The following is a 19,814-nucleotide window of genomic DNA, read 5'->3' as shown; positions in this document are numbered from 1 at the left end:
TGCTCTTCAACAATCAGGATCATAAGTTGCAGAGTGGCAGAATGCAGCCACCTTGTGTGTTTGAGTTTTGGGCAAGGGTGTGAGCTTGATAGTGGCTCACTGGTGGGTACCACAGGGCTGGGTGAGGAGGTTGTCACACTGGTAGCGTATCCCTCCTTTCTGTAAATGCCTTGTTGAGGTGTGAGGGAGGAGTAATCATGTGGGATGTCTTTTGTATGACTGCTTTTATTTTCAGTATGTGTGGAGAGGCTTTAAAAATAAATTCTGTGCTTTTTTTTCAAGTTTCTTATTTTAAGGCAGGTTGTCCTGCCTACTATTAATAAGGAGAAAGTCTTGGAAAAAGCACAAAGTGTTTAAATCAGATTATTTTATCACTGTCTTCTAATTAATGTATACAGCTCGCAGTGTTCATTGCTTCCAATACTTTGCTACTGACCTAGTAGGTAAGTTGCTGTGGTTGGTGTTATGTTCTTTTCTTCCTGTTGGCCTCCAGTTCTTTGCTTGCAGTTATGAAACAGTGCTGAGACAGCAAGTTGGGAACAAAGTTCTGTGACTTGAATTAAAAGCAAATAAAATGAAGGAGAAGAAGTTATGCAGTAAGCTAAAAAGCATTAATAGCAACTGAATAGTGGTGTAAGTTGTCACAGGAAGCTGAAACCTAGAACTGTTTTCCTGCAAATCTGCTTCAGGCATTAAAAACTATTTGCAGTTGTGTAATTTTCTTGTGAACTTCAATAGTTGAATACAAAATTGACCTTTTTACTTTTGATTGAGAAATCCTACAGTTGTTGATTAAATGCTGCTTGAATAGAAACATTAATCTTGGCACAGAGCACCATGTAAACAGGATCTCTGTATTTAAATTGAGTTAAATGTGCCTTTTGACAGTAGGTTTTATAGAGATGTGGCCAGAGTACTTGAGTGTTGTTTTTTTAATCCTACTTATGGATGCTGACAGTAAATAGGAGTAGAGTTCACTGAGAAATTTTACTTCTGTCTAGGTAAAATAAACTGCAGAGAGGTTCTTACTTTGCGTTCTGCTCTTCATATATCCAATTCTGCTGAATCAGTGTCTTGTATTGAGCTGTTGCTGAAAAAAACGGAAGATGCCACCGTAGGAGGCACAAGGTTCCCTCCCCCCAGCCCTGCTTACCTTGTGGAGGAGAGGAGGAAGAGAACTGCGTGTGACAGCAATGTTTCTTATTAACCGATGACCAGAGGTTAAAATGTGCCATCTCTGCTTTGTCATGCTTTCCTTCCTTGCCTGCTCAGGTGGGTTGTGTATTTCATTCATTGCTTGCTTCTGCCTGCTGTTTCCCATGCCTGCAGGGGTTGATGCAGAGTTTCGTGCCAAAGGTCTCCTTGCTACAGGCTCTGGAGGTCTGAAAGAGAGTATTAATACCCTTCAATTAGATCCTTCATAAAGTTTTTTCCAGTATATAGTTGAGAATTTTTAGTGGAACAGATGTTTTGAAGAAGCTTCAAAAGGATCATTCATGAAGGACATGATCCTGGGATTTCAGCTGCAATAGCAAGTGGTTTGTCCTCCCTGCAAATCTGAAGAGCTCCTGTAAAGTGTCATTTGTGCTCCCTTGGAGGGAGTAAATGTATGGAGCTTGCCTGTGGGCTCTGTGGCCCATCATGGCTGGAAGACTAGCATGGAAAGTGCAGAAAATAACAGAAATAACATATTGGTTTTTGTGCCTGTCTAATGAGATTGGTTATACAATAATAAAGTTTGTTGGTGGTAGGTCATTAGTTAAGCTTTGTTTGAATGTTCTTGTCATTCATGGAGATGCTTTCTCTGTGCTCTGTGCCCAGATCAGGCCTGGCCTGTGACTGGGAATAGTTTTACAGAAATTATCTCTACTGTCTGGTTTAACATAACATCAAGGAGCTAAATCTGGTATAGGAAAAAGGCAATAGAATGGGGGTAGGATTAACAGTTTCTAATATATGGTAGCCAAAATTTTGTACAGGAAACTGCAGACAAACATGACACAGCAAACATGTACCTACAAACTGGGATAGGTGGGACTTGGAACAAACTTCCCCATGGATAGGTAGAAGCGGCAAAGCTATGCATTAAATTGCAGGAGACTGGGAAAAGGCTTTGGTGCTTCCAAGTCTTTTACCTGATGCAGGAATTCAAATATTTAAATTAAGATGCTGATGGTTTCTATTCAGAGGCAGAGGATGAATTTGGCTTGATGCTAGGATGTTCTGCCGTACCATTCAGGGAGAAGAGTCACAGGAGAAGAGTACACAGTCACCAGCACTGCTTTCTGGAAGGGCTTGCAATCATAAGAAATCTACCTTACCCAACTGATATATTAAGAAGTATTATTTATTGTTGGTGTCCTGTTCTCAAAACCTATGAAGTGATTTCTGGTTCTGAAATTGCAACTGTGCACGCTCTCTGTGGGTTGTATTGTATATCTGCTCATCCTAAAAAAAAAATAAAAAATCAAAGTCATGGATGAAGAGTCAAAGAAGATGAGGAAGCCACCTAATAGTTGCTTTAAGAAATTGTCAAAATGAATTGAATAATTTTTATTACTGTTCACCCTATGCAGCCTTCATAGATTGAGCTGCTGTCAGTCACTCTTTTCTTTACCTTAACCTTTCTCCCCTCAGCAGCAAGTTTATACCTTTAATTGAGAAGTAAATGATTGCTCTCACGCATATTGATACTGAATCTCCATGAATTTAGAATTTTAGAATTATTTTTTTTCTAGAATGAAATTATATGCTTCCAGAGAAATAAGAAAATTGCTGTGTAATTATGTGTTGGGTTATCATTATGACCAATTTTCTTGATTCCGTGATGTGCCGCGTGATAGTAGGAATTTTAAGGTTGCCTCAAAGGACTGTCAGTGTGACACACACTACAGATAGCTCCAGGAGCTGGAGCTGACAGGATCTCCCAGCCACAGGAAAGCTAAGGGTTGGAGCATTCTCACAAATAAGCTCATGGCATTTATAAGGATGATAAATTTGTGTAGGAGATATTAGGGAAAGACCTAAGAACCTGACCCTAATACCATTTTTGGTAGAGTAAATGAGAGTAAATGAATGATAGAAGGATTCAAGAGAGGAAGCAGCTGCAAAACTGCCATGAAATTAATAATGCATTAATCCTTAAAAATACCAAAAAACCCAACCCATTGTCATCTGGAGAGTTTGAGTGCCTTTAACCTTCACAGATTGCTTGTTTCCTAGCAGCCAGTGTAGAAAGAAATGTTGAAATATTAATAGTTTACAGGGTAAGTGGTTTTGGCTAGTCTGACTAATTTGTTTAAAGTCATGAATATTACAGTATCTCATTTTATGTTTAGTTAACATGATTTTAACAATCCAAATCTTTGGTTAATTTCAGTGATAAGAAATGCTGTGGAGAAAGCTAAGTTTGTTTCTGTTAAAAACAGGTCTCTAATTTTGTCTGAGAATTACTTATGCATATACCTTGGTATAGCTTATTTTAGGAGTTAATGAAAAATAACCCCTGCATTGCATGCATAAGGAAACATGTTTTGGTCTTAAGCTTTGCTAATGTAATTTGTTGCATAATTCCGGAAGCAAAAATCCTGCCTTAGAAGAAGGAGGTCACGGGGCACCCTGGAGGCAGTCCTTGCAGGCCACTGTGTACTTTCTGTTCAAATCAGTGTTTGTAATTTACTTGAACACTGTTAGTGCCTATTTCTGTGTGAAACATAATACTCTGAGCAGGGCTTGAATTTGTTTACAGTATAGAGGAAGCAGAGGAAGCGCTTTTTATATACATAAAGAACACATAACGTAGAACTGAAGGGAAAAAAGCTCTTATGATCTGATTATTTCAGACTTTCAGCCAAAGATGTGGAAATATGTCAGGATGTAGTTGTCTGGTGTGGGAGCTCAGAAGGCACATTCCTCAGTCCTAAGATATAAGTGAGGCATAGAGCAACCATGAATTTTATCATTGCATGTTTATGCTTAGGTTTTGCTTGCTTTCTTTTTTTTAGTAGCAGCTGTTACCCATTTCTGGCTTAGAATTTTTTTTCCCCTCAAAAAACAAAGTCTAATATTAAAACTAAATTACTGTTCTGCTTCTCCTTATCCCTGTTATCATTAGAAGTGATTTGAAAAATTGCAAACACCTTTGGTTCAATGTAACTTCGCTTAAATAGATGCAGTCTTGAGTCTTCTGTTAGTATTTTAGATTCATCTGTCTTATTAATGAATTGTGTTTATCTTTATAACAGAGTAGGTGCTATGAGGTATGAAATCATTTTGGTATCCAGTTCAGATTGGATATCACAGTTTAGTTTTCTTCCTCTTGTCCCTTGTGAGTGATACCCTTTTAAGTTTTCTTTTGGCATGGAGTTTAGATAGTACTGCTCTGCATGAGAAGAGCAAGAATTATTTTGAAGTACATAATTCCTTTTTCCACAAAGGCAAAAATAATTCTGGCTTTTTAACGACCAAGAAAAAAAATCTTTGCCTTAAATCAGTGCTGGAACAGAGTGCATAGTAGTGATTATGAAGCATGCTGTAACATTTATGGTACTGGTATCTGGCTGACTTACTGGATTTCATCCTCCAGATACCTGACTTTACAAAGCAGATTTATGTGTGTGGGATGTATTTATGAAAGAGACAGTAAAGCCTCTTTACCCAAATAGTAAAAGAGAATTCAATAGTTACAGATAAAAGTCAGAATAGAAGAACATAGTATTGTCCAAGTGAAATGAATAACTGAGTTTGCCAAAGCACTTAATGTTTTGATTTGACTTGAATCTCTACTATTGAAAGGTAAATTTATATGCTGCTCTTTACCGGAAAATGGAAAAAATTGTGAAAATTAATTTCAAAGTTTTGATTTTGTGCTGTAGCAGTTATTGGAGTAATTCCCTAAGGTCCTTAGGTTTGTGTAGCTTTGGTTTAGCCCAGGCATAAGCCAGTTTTAAAAGTTAGGTCATAGGAAGAAGGGCTGGGGAAGAATGGAGAGCCTTCTTTCAAGGGATTGGGATTCAGGCTCTTGGGCCTTCTGCAGGAGTGAGATCTTGCAGCAGTTTTTTGTTATCTCTGTCCAGTCATTTCAGTCTTCCTCAGATCATATGTTTTAGGTGACTGCTTGACATGTTAATTCCAAAGGTTTCTCTGAAATTGTTCCTTGCTTTGGCTGGAGCTCATGTGGGACAGTTGTCCTTTCAATTCCAAGACATCATCTTGGTATGTTTCAAGTTGTCTTTATCCCAGGAGTTTTTTGAAATTCAGTGATGCAAATTTGTGACTTACTATAGTCTTGGGAGAGCATAAAATCAGTGTGGTTTATCTGTTTTTGTATTTGTTGCTTTTTGTTAAGACAAGAGTTCATGACGGATTCTCTGAGGTTGAGGCTTACCAATTGCATAGCTTTCTGTAAATGGAGTCTGGATAAAGCATTACTCTTGTTCATGTAATAGAGAATTTGGATCTGCCTGGTTTTTAGGTCAGTCAAGGGTCAGGTAAAAACCTGCTTGCTAATTCTGAGTTACATTTTTTAATTCCTATAGAGCATGGCAATTCTTTCATTTAGCACAACACAGTGGATCAACTAAGTGCATCTATTGTATCTGGGGATAAATAAATAAATCTGAGTGAGTAAAGAGGTATCAGAAAAGATGTCTTACTGTGTACTGCAGTACCAAGAGGACTTGCAGCACTCAAACTCAGCAGCTGCTTAAAAGGAGCAATTTATCTAAGCTCAGAAAAAGCAGAGCATCTCACTTTTCATCTTACCTGGGGAAACAGAACCAGTGTGGCTCTGTCTTGTAGCCACTCGTGTTGTGTTTGCCATAAGAGCAAAGCGTTCTGGGTCAGGAGTCTATGTGGAACTGGAGCCTCTGAGCTCCTGCCAGGCTGTTTGTGGTACTGAGCTCTTGTGCTTCTTGGAGTACAGAGATAAACACCAAGGAGGAAAAAAAAAGTGAGTGCTTTCTTTTGAGGTGTAATTCTTGGGAAAAGAAATATTTCTCTAGGATAGAGACACTCATCGTTCAAACTAACATTATTTCCAAAACTTCCGGAACTTTGTGTCATTTGTGGCAAGAAGTAACTTTCTTTTGGTTTTATAGTTACCAAGTCCTCTAACTATTAGAGGACTTGGTAACTATAATTACTCCTTACTACTAGTAAGGAGTAGTGGTTAAAACAGAGGTAAGAAGAATAGATGAATATAGGAAAGCATCATATAGTTGTCATTGTGTACCACCAGCAATTTAAACAGGGGGTGTGGCTGACACACACCCTTTCTGGGCTGCTTTGAGGTACACTTGACAAATCTTTAAAAGCTTTCTTTGTCTTACTTCAGAACTATGTAATGCATATGAGTACACACATTTTCCCCCCTTAATTACTGAGCTCTGCTTTATCAAGAGAGACAAAATATTGTAGTAGTTTGGGCACTGGACTGGAAACTAGGTCATGCACTAAGAATATTAAATGTTAGCAATTTAGTTTTCTTATCTGAATAGGGAAACAGCATTTGAGAAGTGTTCAGTATGAAAACTTGTATGAAGTACTTGGTCTTGTATAATTAGTCATTTTAGATAATGTTTACATTGTTGTCTTTATACTGCTATAATAGTTTCTACATACAATTTCTTTCCCTGGTGGGGGGAATCATCTTTTAGTTTTTGCAGTAATCAGTCAGCAAGCTGATAGCTCTTTAAAAGTATATCTAAGTAGACCCTTGTTGAATTTGTAAGTCCTGATATATTTTATCCATGTCCTTTTACTTTCTGCTCTATTGCAATTAAAAGTGGAGGGGATATTAATGGATATGCAGTCTCGTGAACATACAATTTCCTAGATCCATGAAAATCCATTAGACAGGAGTGTAAATCATGGCCCATACTGAATGCTGTGGGGGGAAAATGAAGATCTAAATAGGCAGGAAGAGCTCATCCATCTGTGTAGCTAAACCTGCTCCTGGCTTCAGGCCACGCTGTGCCACATGCAGATTAGTTCCAATTAGATGAAGTGGTAGCTGACCCTTGGCTGCCTCCTCTAAGCCTCCTGGTCCTGGGCAGCATTCTGAAGGTTGCCTCCCTTCCAGCTAAATGGGGAGAAGAGGTGAGAAAGTGTTCAGGATTTATCACCTGAATGCCTGGGGAAACTCAGGTCAATACTTCCTGCAAGAAAAGGTATTTTAACCTCCAGCTAGGCACTGTTCAGTAGTTTTTAACTCAGTGAAACTTCACTTCTTTAAGAAGCTAGAATTCATGTCTCCAGGACTTAAATGCATGTCATGATGTGAATGAAGGTTGACTTTTTAAGGGTATATTTAGCTGTCTGACGATTTTGCTAGCTACTGAATAGGTAGAGGTGATACAAATCTGACACCCACTGTTTTCCCAAATTTAAGAATTTTGATGTTTATTCCCTAGAGAAATTGTCCTGCACAAAAATTGTGTATAAAGGCTGAATGAAACCACCTTATATGCTGGAGCTATTACTGTCAAAGATAACTTTTAGAAATTGTTTGGTTATTTCCTAAAATGTGCTAAAAAAAATACATGCACATGTCTTGTAAATAGAAGGAGCTGCATATATTTTCTTTAGGTATGAATTCTTATTATATTCTTGGGAATCAGATTTCTGTAGTGTAAATACCCAGGAAAATAAGATTTTCTTTGGAAGATAACTCAGTGAAGTTTTAACAGTTAGCAAAATTAATCTATTTGCACATCAAAATATTGAATGATATCCTAATACTCCTATTTTGTAATAACTTCTTATTCAAAGTGGATTCCTTTTTTCTGTTATGGGTTTCAGCAGTGACCAGAAAGCCTACATGAGGAATTGATATCTGTGAATCTAATCCTGAAAATAATTATTTAAGTAGCTACAGAAATCTAATGCTTGTCTGGCTGTGCTCCAACTTGCCAGCAGTGCAACTCTCAAAGTATACATGGTAAGCATTTTTTTTGTCCCTGAAAATACTTACATGCATCTAATTACTTAAATACAAAGAAATAATCTTTCAGCTACCATGAGGAAATGTGGCCCATGCATAAAAGCCCCGTTTATCTTGTACTGACCTGTTACTTACACTTCATTACTTTACATAGGCGAGGCTCCCGTGTGGAGAGCAGAGCAATAGGGCAGTATTAGACATACAGCTGTAGGGATCCAAAGCTGCATCTCTTTTGGTGAGTCTGCTCTGCATTCCCTGCATCTGTTATCCTCAGCAAATCTAATAAATAATACTAATAGTCAAATCCTCATTAATCTCATTTTGGCGCTGTGGGTGTTGTGCTAGTGCTGTGACAAATGCAGCTTGGGTTAAAGATGGTATTAAAAGAAATTTTTTCCTACTGGTCCTGTCCTTTCTTCACTTCACATTATATGTTGTTATAGGCAAATGGATTTCTGTTTCCAACACAAAATAAATGTTTGCAGGAGCAGAACCTGTTTTGGCTGGAAACTTCTTTTGAGTCATATCTTGAAGAGAGCCTCAGCCTCTCTAGATTGTGTTTGCTGGTGTTTGACTCTGCCTTGAAATGAGTAGTTAAAGGAAAATGCATGTTAACCATTGAGTGGTTTTGTTTGATGTGGCTTATGGCACTGCAGTATTTGAAGTAATCACAACAGCATGTCTTGGTTTTAAAATAATACCTTGTAAACAAGAGTACTCCCTCTCTTAGTTTTCCATGCTAAGGACCTTGCAAAGAGAGTATTTTTATGAATGTTTTCCATTATTTAACTTACCCAATTTAGTTAGTGCTCTGACATTTTATCTGTATAGTAAGTTTTGTCAAAGCATGTTAGTTTAATTTTGGGGAAATTTTTGGGGGTGTATTTTATTGTGTATTGCACTGCAATTGGCCTGTCTCAATGAGGTTTTGCAATGTTTTGACCCAGATTCGTGAATTAGTTTTTTTCTGTTGCTAAAAACTTTGGTGCTTCTTGAAATGATCCTTTTTTCTGTGAAGATTGTTGTCTGAATGCTGCTTACTGAAATGTGAGTGAAATCTTATTATAAAACCATAATATAATTCCTGTCGAAAGGGATCTCAGAAGTCAAACCTCCTACTCAAGACAGGGTCAGATATGGAGACAGGACAGATTGCTCAGGGCTGTATTCTGCCAGGTCAGGAAAATCTCTAAGATAGAAACTGTACAGCTCCTCTGGGCAACCTATGTATGTGTTTGTACTCAAGAGGAATTTCTTTTTTCATTATATTTAGTCTGAGCCTCTCTTTTATCTTATGCTTGTTGTCTCCTGTCCTTCTGCTGTGTACTGCTGTAGAGAGCCTGAATCTGTCTTCTAGATAGCCTCTGCATAGGTGCTGGAAGGCTGCTCTAGGTTCCTCCCAAAACATTCTCTTTTCCAGGCTAAAAAATCTTAGTTCCATAACGGGGGATGTGCTTCAGTCCAAATCATCTTGGGGGCCCTTTACTGAACTTGCTCAAGTCTGTCGGTGTCTTTCCAATGTTAGGGACTCAGAGTTGGACTCTGCAGTCTAATGAGTGCCAGGTAAGCAGGGTGGTCATTTCCCTCAGCCCATGTCGTACCATACTGCTGCTGATACAGCCCAGGATACTATTGGCTGCCTTTGCCTGTGCACACCAGTGGCTCCTGCTCGGTTTGCTGTCCACCATGTCCTTTTTGACAGACCCACTTCTTCCCAGCCAGTCAGTCTGTTGCCAGCCTGAATCATTGCAGCCTGTATTGTTTACTTTCTGGATTGCGGCATTTTGCATTTGTCTTTGTTGAATTTCATAATGTTCCTGTCAGCCCATGTCTCCAGGCTAAGTCCTTTTGGATGCCAGCTCTGCTCTTATGTGTGTATATCCACAGTTGCCCCTCTTTGGTGCCACCTGCACACCTGGTGATTTTGTGCTCCACTGTGCTCTCCAGGTCGTTGATAAAGATGTTAAACAGGACAGGTCCTGTTACAGACTCCTGCAGCACTCTTAGTGGGAGGTGCAGTGGAACCCATTAACTGATTTCTTCTTAGCCCCATCATCCTACAGCAGCCTTTTACCCATCTGGTTGCCCACCCATTTACACTGTAGTATCCCAACTTGGGTACATTAATTTTTTTGGATCCAATTGTCAAAGCCTTCATTAAAGTGACATAAATGGCATATCCTATGTTCACTTGTCTGTAAGTGCAGTCATTTTACCATAGAAGACAGTCAGGTTGATCAGGGATGATTTACCCTTGGCCTAAGTCCATTCTGTGTTTTCCAGCTTGCCTTTTTCTGTTCACTTATGATCTTGAACTGTAGTAGTTCATGGTCATTACATCTAAGGCTGGCACTGATTATTGTATTCGCACTCGGGTCTTCCTAAGTTGTGAAAAGCCAATCCAGTTTTGCATCACCACTGACTAGTTCACCCAGAATCTCCTGTATCATCTCTGACACTTCCCAGTAATCTTCTGGATTGCTTGTGTCTTGTCCTGTTCTTCTAGCAGAAATGACGGCGATTAAAGACTATCATAAGAACAGGGAACTGTGATCTAGAAACTTATCTTGTATGTACTCAAGGAACATACAAGAACAGTTTGTCAGCCTGGTATGGGATTACTGTTATTGCTACCTGCTGCATTCAGAGATTTTAATTACTTGGCTGAGCATTTATATTCTTCTTATAAAAACAGCAGCAGGAGGAGGAAATGTTTGCATACATATTGCCTATGTGTATGATCTCTATGTCAAACTTGTACATTTTGTTGAATAGGTGTCTCTTAGCAATATTGTGCAAGTTTTGGGATACTTTAAGAAAAGAGAAGTAATTTTGTTTCTGGTTCCCCTGCCGCTATTTGTGGAATTCTAAAAGTGTGATTTTTTTTTTTTTTTTTTTTTGTGTGTGTGTGATTTTGAAATCATCACTTCTGTAAAGCAAATACAGAGTAATTAGGGAAGCTCCTCTAGAAGCTGGGGAAATACTTACTCCAGTAGACATTCATTCTGTTTGTGTAAGTAGCTATTGTGAGGGGAAGGTCTATCAGAACCCTCTAGTTCTCATCCAGTCTTGCTCTTTCTGGCCCAAGAGAAGGCCATCTGGGGCTGTTTCTGAAACAAAATTGTTCATAGTAAGTTAAAGGAATTCTTCTAATAACTAATAAGTGAACAATCCCATAATCACTAAAGAACTTAATTTCACACATTGAGAACCGTCTGTCTGGGTCTACAGAGCAACTAAGCTGTGATTATTTTATTTCTTTTATTTTCTTTACCCTAGTTGTTTTTGCTCTCCTCAGCTAATTTAGGTTTTGGTGCTTGGAAATTAAACTGCAAGCCACAGTCCAAGTGTGCTGCAGAGGAGACATAAAGGGAAGCTTTTCAAAGCCTCCTCGGGAACTGTGTCAAGCTGTCTTCTGCTCCAGTTGAGTGAATTATTAAAGTAGCTACTACCTCTGTTGCTAAATAAAGTAGTACAAAAGCTAGCAATGGCAACTTGAAACTCTCCTGGTTAGCAACCTACAGATAGGTTGCTGTAGTTAAGAGTTCAAAGCATGGTCTGTCTTGCTGTCATAACTGATTTCACTCACTTGAAAAAAGGTATAATTGGTCTTGCTAGAATTCTGCGTCTGATATTTGGAATCTTTAGTTCTCTGTTTTTTCTGTGTATTTTCAGCTCACAGCTGTTCCCAGGCCAAGTACCTTTCTTAAAGCTGTTTTACAGCTTTAGGTTTTGCTTGGATTCTCTGTGTTTTCTGGATGTCCTAATAGCAGCTTAGAAACCGAGACTCAGAGTCACAGGATAATTTGGGTTGAAAGGAACCCCTGGAGCTTCTATAGTGCAGCTTTTTCCTCAAAGCAGGGACAGCTTCAAAATACTGCAACATGTACGAATATAATGCAGCCAGATCAAAAGGAGCCTGGTGCATCTATAGCCTAGAGGAAAGAGGGGTGCCTGTATACTTTTACCTTTGAGTTCCTTAAAAAGCTTTTCCCACTGCATTGAAAGGTTGCTGAATGTACTGTCTATTTCAAAGGTGTAAAGCGACCTCCATGGCATTTACTGGCCAACTGACCACCTTCCTTGTTGTGTTCTAGACCTTCAAACAAGCTGGAGCTCTACAGGCTCAGCAATCTTGATGACTAGAGAAGAAACTTGTCTGCTAGAGGTTTGATAAATATGGAGTTACAAGAGATATGAGTAAACTGTAAAGCTTGGCTGGCAATAAAGAAGACATATTGGGGCTGCACTTGACTTAATCAATGATAATAGAGTAGAAGTAGCACCAAAAAAAGGTTTCATGAGTCAGAATCCCCACTATTCAGGAAGCTCTTCAGAGAGAAAGCCAAAATCTGTTGCTGTAGTTCCTGTTGGAGGTACAGCTGTTTTTTTCAATTTGCAGTTTCTCTGAGTCATGTGCAATTCTTATGACTGCACAACTCAGAATAATTTAATCATATTATTCTTGCTTATGTTAACATGTCAATGGAAATCTAACAAGTACGTAATAAAAAAGAATGTGACATTTTTCTTTATTCTGTTGGAGAGAAAAACATAACACTTGCTATAGCCTGTGGTCATATTAAAATAGTTTCCATACCAATCTCTTACATCTTAAATAAAGTTATGTGCTCACATGTATAGATTTGAAAACAGTATGCAAATAGTAAATGCTGTGGTTGATGGCCTGTATTTTCAATAGCAAATGTCATAGATCTGTAGATCAGACATCCACAATATATAATGTTGAAGATTTTTAATGAGATTTTGAGGCTTGGAGCTATTAAAAATGGATTCATTTATTTTTTTGTTTGTTTTGTTTGCCTTGTTAGCCAGCAGAATATTTGTGGTGGTTTTGTGTTTGGTTGGTTTGGGGTTTTTTTGTACTTTTGAGCTAACTATAGTCTGATCCCATGAACTGAACATCTACATACAGTTCAGGCATATGAGATGAACTCCTGGAACCTATTTCTAACTAGTTTTTATCCAAACAGAATTCACTTCAAGTGCTACGAGACTGTTCCATAACATGAGCAAAATACAGTGAGTGGTGACAGCCAGGAAATTTGATTCAAAAGTCTGCCTCCAGTTCAAGCAAAATACCTAATGTGCATGTACCTAATATGTATCATTAAGAAATAAGGGGTTCAAAGCCTTTAGTTGTCAGGGTTTAGGCAATTCTGTAGGGCCCATCATGTTTTAGTGCAGTAAAAATGTTTCATTGAATGTTTTAAATGTACACAGATATATGCTGTGGTTTAAATCCATGCAAGAGAAGACAATAGCCTTTATACAAATTTCACTGTGATCAGATGCAATTTATGATCTTGCTGGGGCTTAAAGTTAGTGCTGATATACTGTGGTTTGTTTCTGCTTGAGCAACCATCCTTCTCATAACAAGGAAGTGAGAGAATTTCACCTGTAATAAGATCAGTGAGATTTGACATGCACCAAAATGCAGGCAGCACTTTCCTGGGAGTGTCCTGTCATTTCTCTTCCAAGCTGTCATCTGCCCCAGCTGAGTGAGTTGTTAAAACTAGCAAAGGCAACTTAAAATACTGCTGGCTTGCTACCTACAGATAATTTGCTGTAGTTGAGAGAAGTATGTGATTTGCTAGAATGTAATGATGAAATAGTGAAAAACATTGACATGTAGACCTTCCTATGTACACCATGTATTGCTTTTTCCACTTATATGTAGTGAAAACCTCACTTGGGAGCAGTGCTTGCTCTGTGTGACTATAAGATAGGGTCTGTGAGTTAGAGTGATGAAAATATTTCTGCTGTGCTTACTTTTAACTGGTGTTCTAAAAATTAGGTGGGGTCCAATGTCCATAGCTACTAGTAACATGTTACTAGTGACATACAGAGATCAAACCAAGTGCTCAAATTCCTGCATCTCTTTCCACTGCTGGATGGCTATTGCTATCTTCCTGTCTAATGTCTTGATAAAGTACTGTTTCATAGGAGCCATTAAAAAGAATTAAATAGCTAAGTGCCTTTATGCTGTTAAGCTGATAGAATAATGTCATAAAATCTGTCTTGCTATTGCTTAGTGCCAGTTCAAATACAGTTGCATCTGATCTAGGGTTCAGTGGATGAGAAAGGCTGGTCTATCAGCCTTACCCATTGCTGACCTGCTGCCAGGATCCTAATCTCTCTGCAGCTCCTCATGCTGGCAGCAAAATACAGCATTTAAATTCCCAAACCCTGCTGGTTTTGAAAAAAAAATTGTAGGTCCTCCATTAATACGCTTTTCTGCATATTCATTCAAGGCACAAACCCCATAAAACAAATTAATAAAGGGATCTTAGAGCTTGTTTTACCAACATGTGGAATTGAAGAAGAGAATAAAGAACCAGCTTTTTAGGTGTAAACCATGTTCTGATAGCTTGTAAAACCATCTGCAGGCCAGCTTTCCCATGCATTCTCATAGTATGGGAAGTGTAGCTAAGAACATACAAGAATGTTTATATTCATTAGTACTAGTGATTATCCTCTCATTCTTATTTTGGTTCACTGCTGTGTGTATACCCAGGAAAAAACTTCTAGAGTTAAAAGGTCCTGTAATAGAATGATCACCTGGAAAATTGTTTTTACATCGTTCTGTAAATCTTTCTGATGGTTAGACATGAATCCTTGACAATGTAAAATATTCATTTATAGGATATAGAGCAGGTCTGGTGAGGGGTTTTGAAAACCAAGGCAGAATACAAATTGTGTACTTCAGCATTTTTAAGTGTCCCAGCCTAAAAGGTTTCCAGAATGTTTTTTTTTGTCAGAGTAGTTAAGTGTCTTGTATTTCTAGAAGAGAAAGCTGGTGAAGTGCATGCAAGAATCACCTCATCGAAGGGGCTGGAACACTTCTGGTTGTGTGTGTTCTACTGCAAAAGTGTCCTGACTGATGTTCCATTTCCCCTTCTCTACTTGAAAAAAATGACATGTGACATTGCTATCGGCTCTCCCTTAAGCAAAGAGAGTAACAACACTCTTAATTTCAGACATGGTACTGCATTAACCAGGGTTATATATTAGTTTTCATTTCATTTGGTTGCAAATGTGTGACCAGATTGGAGCAGTTTTTTTGTGAGTGTGTATGTTAAAGGGTGGTTCACACAGGCTGTTCAGCACAAACAAGATACAGACCAAAAATTATTTAACCAGACTCGCTTTGTTTTTTATGGCAATGACGTGAAGAGCTCTCAAAGGTTCTCTTGGGGAGGGATGGGCAGTGATTTCGGGGAGGGCTGAACAGAGGCTCTGCTGAAGCAGCTGTGTCAGTAGAGCCCTCTCATGGAGATGGGATGCGTGCCTTGCAGGAGGAAGTGTTTTGTCAGCATAGCTTTGCTGCTGTCTTAGACACCAGGAAGTGATCTTCCAGAAGCATTCTTGTGTTGGCACTTCCAGCAGGGATGTTGCTCATGTAACTGCTTGGCTGGAGTTTGTGATTCCCTTCACGTGATCCAGCCTGGCACAGCTGTCTGTGTTGGCTTTGTGTGGGCTGGTCCTGTGTTGGACAAGAGCAGACACAGAGCCCTGCTGGGACTTGGTGTCTGCAGAGTCGGAGCTGAAGCAACATCCCTGAGAGAGGCATCTCTCTCTCTCCCTCCTCCTTTGCTGACACTTCTTACTATCTGTAGTGTTTTAAAAAAATAATATTCTCAATTACTTTCCTGTATGCAGATGAAAATGATGTCTTCTGAAATTTTACCTTAAAATATATAAATCCATTAACTGATACTGAATTATTGTTGAACTGTGATTCTTGGAGCTGTTTAACAATGCAGTATTGGTAGGTTTGATAATCCTCTCAGAATCAGTGTTCTTTAATGTTTTTGCAGTGTCCACTGGCTTTTTTTGTTTGTTTCTTTTTTTGCTTACAACTCTTCAAGGCTCTGAATTGACATAAAAAATCCCTCCAGCAATGTCATTTTTTACAAAGTCAGACTTTAGATTTTTTTTCTAATTTGTCAAATAATGTGAGTAAACACAATATATATACTGAGGAAAAAAAATGATCTGTCTCTAATTATCTAAGAACAATGCTGAAATAAAAAAAAAATCATGTTGAGGCTATAAATATTTCTATGCTCTACCTTAGAAGCAATATTAATTATAATTAGGACAATACAAAGAACATGAGATGTCTGTCTTTCAGCCATTAGTAATTTACATTAGTTTACATTAAACTATGGATAAAATGATATTGTTAGTAGGAGAAAATGAGGTTAGATTAATTTTCCCACTTTTCATAATCCCAACTAAAATTTTCTCATGGAAGACCAGTAGATGATGCTACAAAAGCTTTCCTCAAAATGGAAAAGTTTGATTCAAATAAACCCAGTAATGCTGATAGTAATTATCAGATATTTATTGTGTCTTATTTTTTTGCAGATTATTCACCCGTTGAACAGAGAAACAAATTAACTGCTATATTCTGCCCAGAAAAAGATGAAGTTAGAAGAGGTTTCTTAGAACTTCTTACTCATTTTCTAAAATAAGAATGTGAAAATAAATACTTAAAATTTTCTTTCAGAAAATATTTCTGCAACTTTTTTTTTTTATTTTTAAAGAGTTATTTAAAACTTATACTTTCAATTGCTAAAAACCTGAATTTAGAAACAAAATACGAATCCAAACCCGAACGCCACAATCCAGAAAATCCTGTCAAAGACCACAGGGGAATAGAGGCTGAAGGAAGGCAAACCATGCCTAGGGAAGATAAGGAAAGAACACATATCTCAATGTTATGAGAAAAGCCTTCAAGGAGAAAGTTGAAATTCACAGGGGTATCACTGAAATTACACATGGCTTGTTCTAGATTTTAATTGTATGAGAGGAAACTTGGGAGCAATGTTGAGAGCTGCTCAGTTCAGACCACTACTTTTATGCTCTACTTATGATTTCTGTTCCACTGGGAAGTAGAACAAAATTGTTATTTCAGATAATGAAATACTGTGGTTAAAGCATAATGGGCTGAGCAATTTAGCAACTGTATGAATAAGCTGTGTAATGAGAGAGCTGTGTAATGCTGCACTGTCTGCAAGCCTGAGGACTGCACATGTTATAAGGCAAGCTGCTTTTTGGAGTGACCTAGAAACGATGGAAAAATGGGCTGACAGGAATGTCATGAATTTAGATAAAGGCAGATGAGCAGCCCAGCAATTAGGATGGAATAACTCTGTGCAAGAGAACGGACTGGGAAACAAGTAGAAAGAAGGCCTGTAGGAAGAGACCTGGGTGACCACAGTGGAAGAATCAGAGGCCACAAAGACAAGTCTTGAGTGTGGGAAATTTGAAATAGTTCTGAGGAGAAATAGAAGGAAGAATGCAGGACAGTCAAGTGCAGTGGGAGGCTTCTTAGAGAGAAGTGGAATCTCTGTCCTTGGAGAGAGTCACTACTCACCTGGAGATGACCTTGAGCATCCTGGCCCAGCTGGACCTGATCTGAGTAGGGCTGGACCAGTGGACCTCCTTAAGGCCTTTCCAAGCTGCATGATTCTCTTATATTTGTGACTGTCATGAACTCTGTTCATATAATAATGCTTAGGACTTCATGGATAAGTACATTATAAACATTTGTTCTCTTAAACTTTTGTCCAGTTGTTAACTGTTTTCCCATATTTTTAAAAAGACTTTGTTCAAATTGATTCATAGTAGTGACATCTGACTTCTAGGGAGCAATGAAAGCTAATATAAATGGGTAAGGATGGTTCAGATGGTTAAGTATGCAATGGTTTTATGGTTTATATGGGACTTTAAATTATCTGGTTAAAACCAGCATTTCTGTTTTCATTTTGATACAGCCAAAGTGCCAAATATGTGCAGGTTAGGTGCTACTAAAAGATATTAACCTGAGAAATCCCATTATTTCTTATCTGTTGTTCTGTTTTTCATTTCTCAACCCAATAGGGACTAGTGTAAAGTGTTGTCATCTGTGGTTTTATATCTCTCATGGACATTCTATCAACTTAAGGGCAAAATTTTTTTCTAAATTAAATACTTTAGTCGTAAAGTTTATAATTGCTTTAATGGGGACTAGCTGCCAGGAAAATATTAAGTGATGGGTGAGTTCATTACATCCACAAAGTAATAACTACAACTTTTTTTTGTGAGTGCTCTTATCAAAGGAGGAAACAAGTTTGGGATTTTTCAGTTAATATATATCTGCCCCTAAAAACAAGCCTATGTAGGGCATTGTATGTCTGGCTATGTATGAATTAAGGCCCCTTAAAACTGTCTGATGTTGGCATGACTTTTTTCCTGTCTAACTTTGGAGAAAGCTCAGGATGTATTTTAGTGGTTTCCTCTCTTTAGAGGAAAAAAGAAAATCAAACAATAGGAACCAGTCTAGACCTGCTCCCTCTCCAATGATAATTATTTATCATATAGTACTAACCTGAGCAGGTATTCTCAGTTTATGGTCAGCTGTTTCAGAGCCCAGCATGTGGTTGGATTTGTGGAGAGATGATGGAGGAAGAAGACATACAGTGATGTGTTTTCTTTTACTTGGATTTTATTCAAGCTGCCTGCAGTATTATTTATGGATGTTACAATTTCTTTATTAAATAATCCACCCCTGAAGTCAGACCATATGTCTAAAATCAGTGCAAATGCTTGGAAAGCTTACAGAAAGCAAAGAGCAGAAAGAAAGAACTGTTGTTTTGTAAACAGAATAAGCAATGGTGATTTTTGTAATATTGTTGTGCATTTGTCTGAAGTGAGTGAAAACATACGTAATGATCTAGATAAGTTTTGTAGAAGGTATGCTAAAATCTCTGGAATTTTATTGTGGACTTCTGCCAGTGCTGTGTATTTTCACTCAAGGTTTCATCTGAAACAAACAAGCATAAATGTTTTATTTCTCAAGGTCTGTGAATTTCCTGTAATGTAAAATTCCTCTTAGAAGGAGGTGAGTTGACTGGCTTTTGGTTTTGAACAGGCAGATTTCTTTAACAGTGTAACTGATAGCAAAGAATGAGAAGGCATTCAAACTTGACACAGTTGTTAGTACAAGATCTACTGATCTGCAGAGCTACATGAGCTCAGCCAAGAGGTTCTCCTGACCTACTTTTAGGTAACAAACTTGGCTATCACTGACACTTGAGAAATGAAAACATTAGATACCATAGTATCATAGGTAGCAACCCAAACTAAAACCTTTGAGACTTAATTACTTTTACTTTGAAATTGTGTTTTCCTTCTTGTTGTTTGTGCCAGAAGATGTTTCTTTGGCAAATTGTGTAGTCTATGGAGGAAGTTACCTAGTTTTTCAAGAATATGTCTGTATGTGTAACAGGATAAATGTGGATTCTGGACACATACAATCAGAATTTTCTAATTATCTGTGTTTATTTGAGTTGCGTATATATACCTTTCACAACCTGTGTCTCTACTTTAGAATGTAAAAGGTTAGAAATCTCTGAATGCCTCTCAGTTAATTCTCCCACATGTGGAAGAAGTTAAGAGTATCTAGTAGAGGGATTTTTAGTGTTTTCTGTAGTACTACTAATGATAGACTAGTTTAAGCTATTAAACAAAAGCATTCATTTTACAGAATACTAATAAATAGTTCTGGTTCAATACAGTAATTTAAAGATTCCAGCTTTAAAAGCTTGCCAAACTGGGAGATGCTTTCCCCATTGATGATGTGTTTTGGGTGCCTGATTTGTTTGAGGGACTTCATATTCCCCTCTAAATTGTGTGATTTATAATTCCTGCTGAAAGCCGACTGGGGTTCTGGATTCATCCTTGTGAGCTTCCAGTGGGATAATGCTGCCCACCCCTGCCTGGGAAAAGAAATGTTGCCTTTTGCAGTGTGATTTGAGCTTTCAATCCAGGCATAATTAGGAACAGACGGCAAAGTAAGGTT

At 38.1% G+C, this 19,814-nt stretch overlaps 1 protein-coding gene across 5 annotated transcripts in view; it reads left to right on the top strand.

Moving 5' to 3' along the window:
- The window catches only part of ME1 (malic enzyme 1), a 154,033-nt gene that overhangs the window by 5,460 nt on the left and 128,759 nt on the right, over positions 1 to 19,814 (top strand). The window contains exon 1 of one of the 5 annotated variants that reach the window (XM_064412542.1): positions 1,254 to 1,272. The exons of 3 other annotated variants lie outside the window; for them this stretch is intronic. The gene's annotated coding sequence lies outside the window, so the exon portion shown is untranslated. Of the gene's footprint in view, positions 1 to 1,253; positions 1,273 to 19,000; positions 19,020 to 19,814 lie in introns of those variants that run through there. One more of the 5 variants, XM_064412543.1, reaches the window with a different exon arrangement.

Source organism: Passer domesticus, chromosome 3, assembly GCF_036417665.1.
Source record: "Passer domesticus isolate bPasDom1 chromosome 3, bPasDom1.hap1, whole genome shotgun sequence".
NCBI lineage: Eukaryota > Metazoa > Chordata > Aves > Passeriformes > Passeridae > Passer > Passer domesticus.
Note: the sequence above shows the minus strand (reverse complement) of the source record. Positions and strands in the feature narration are given on the sequence as shown.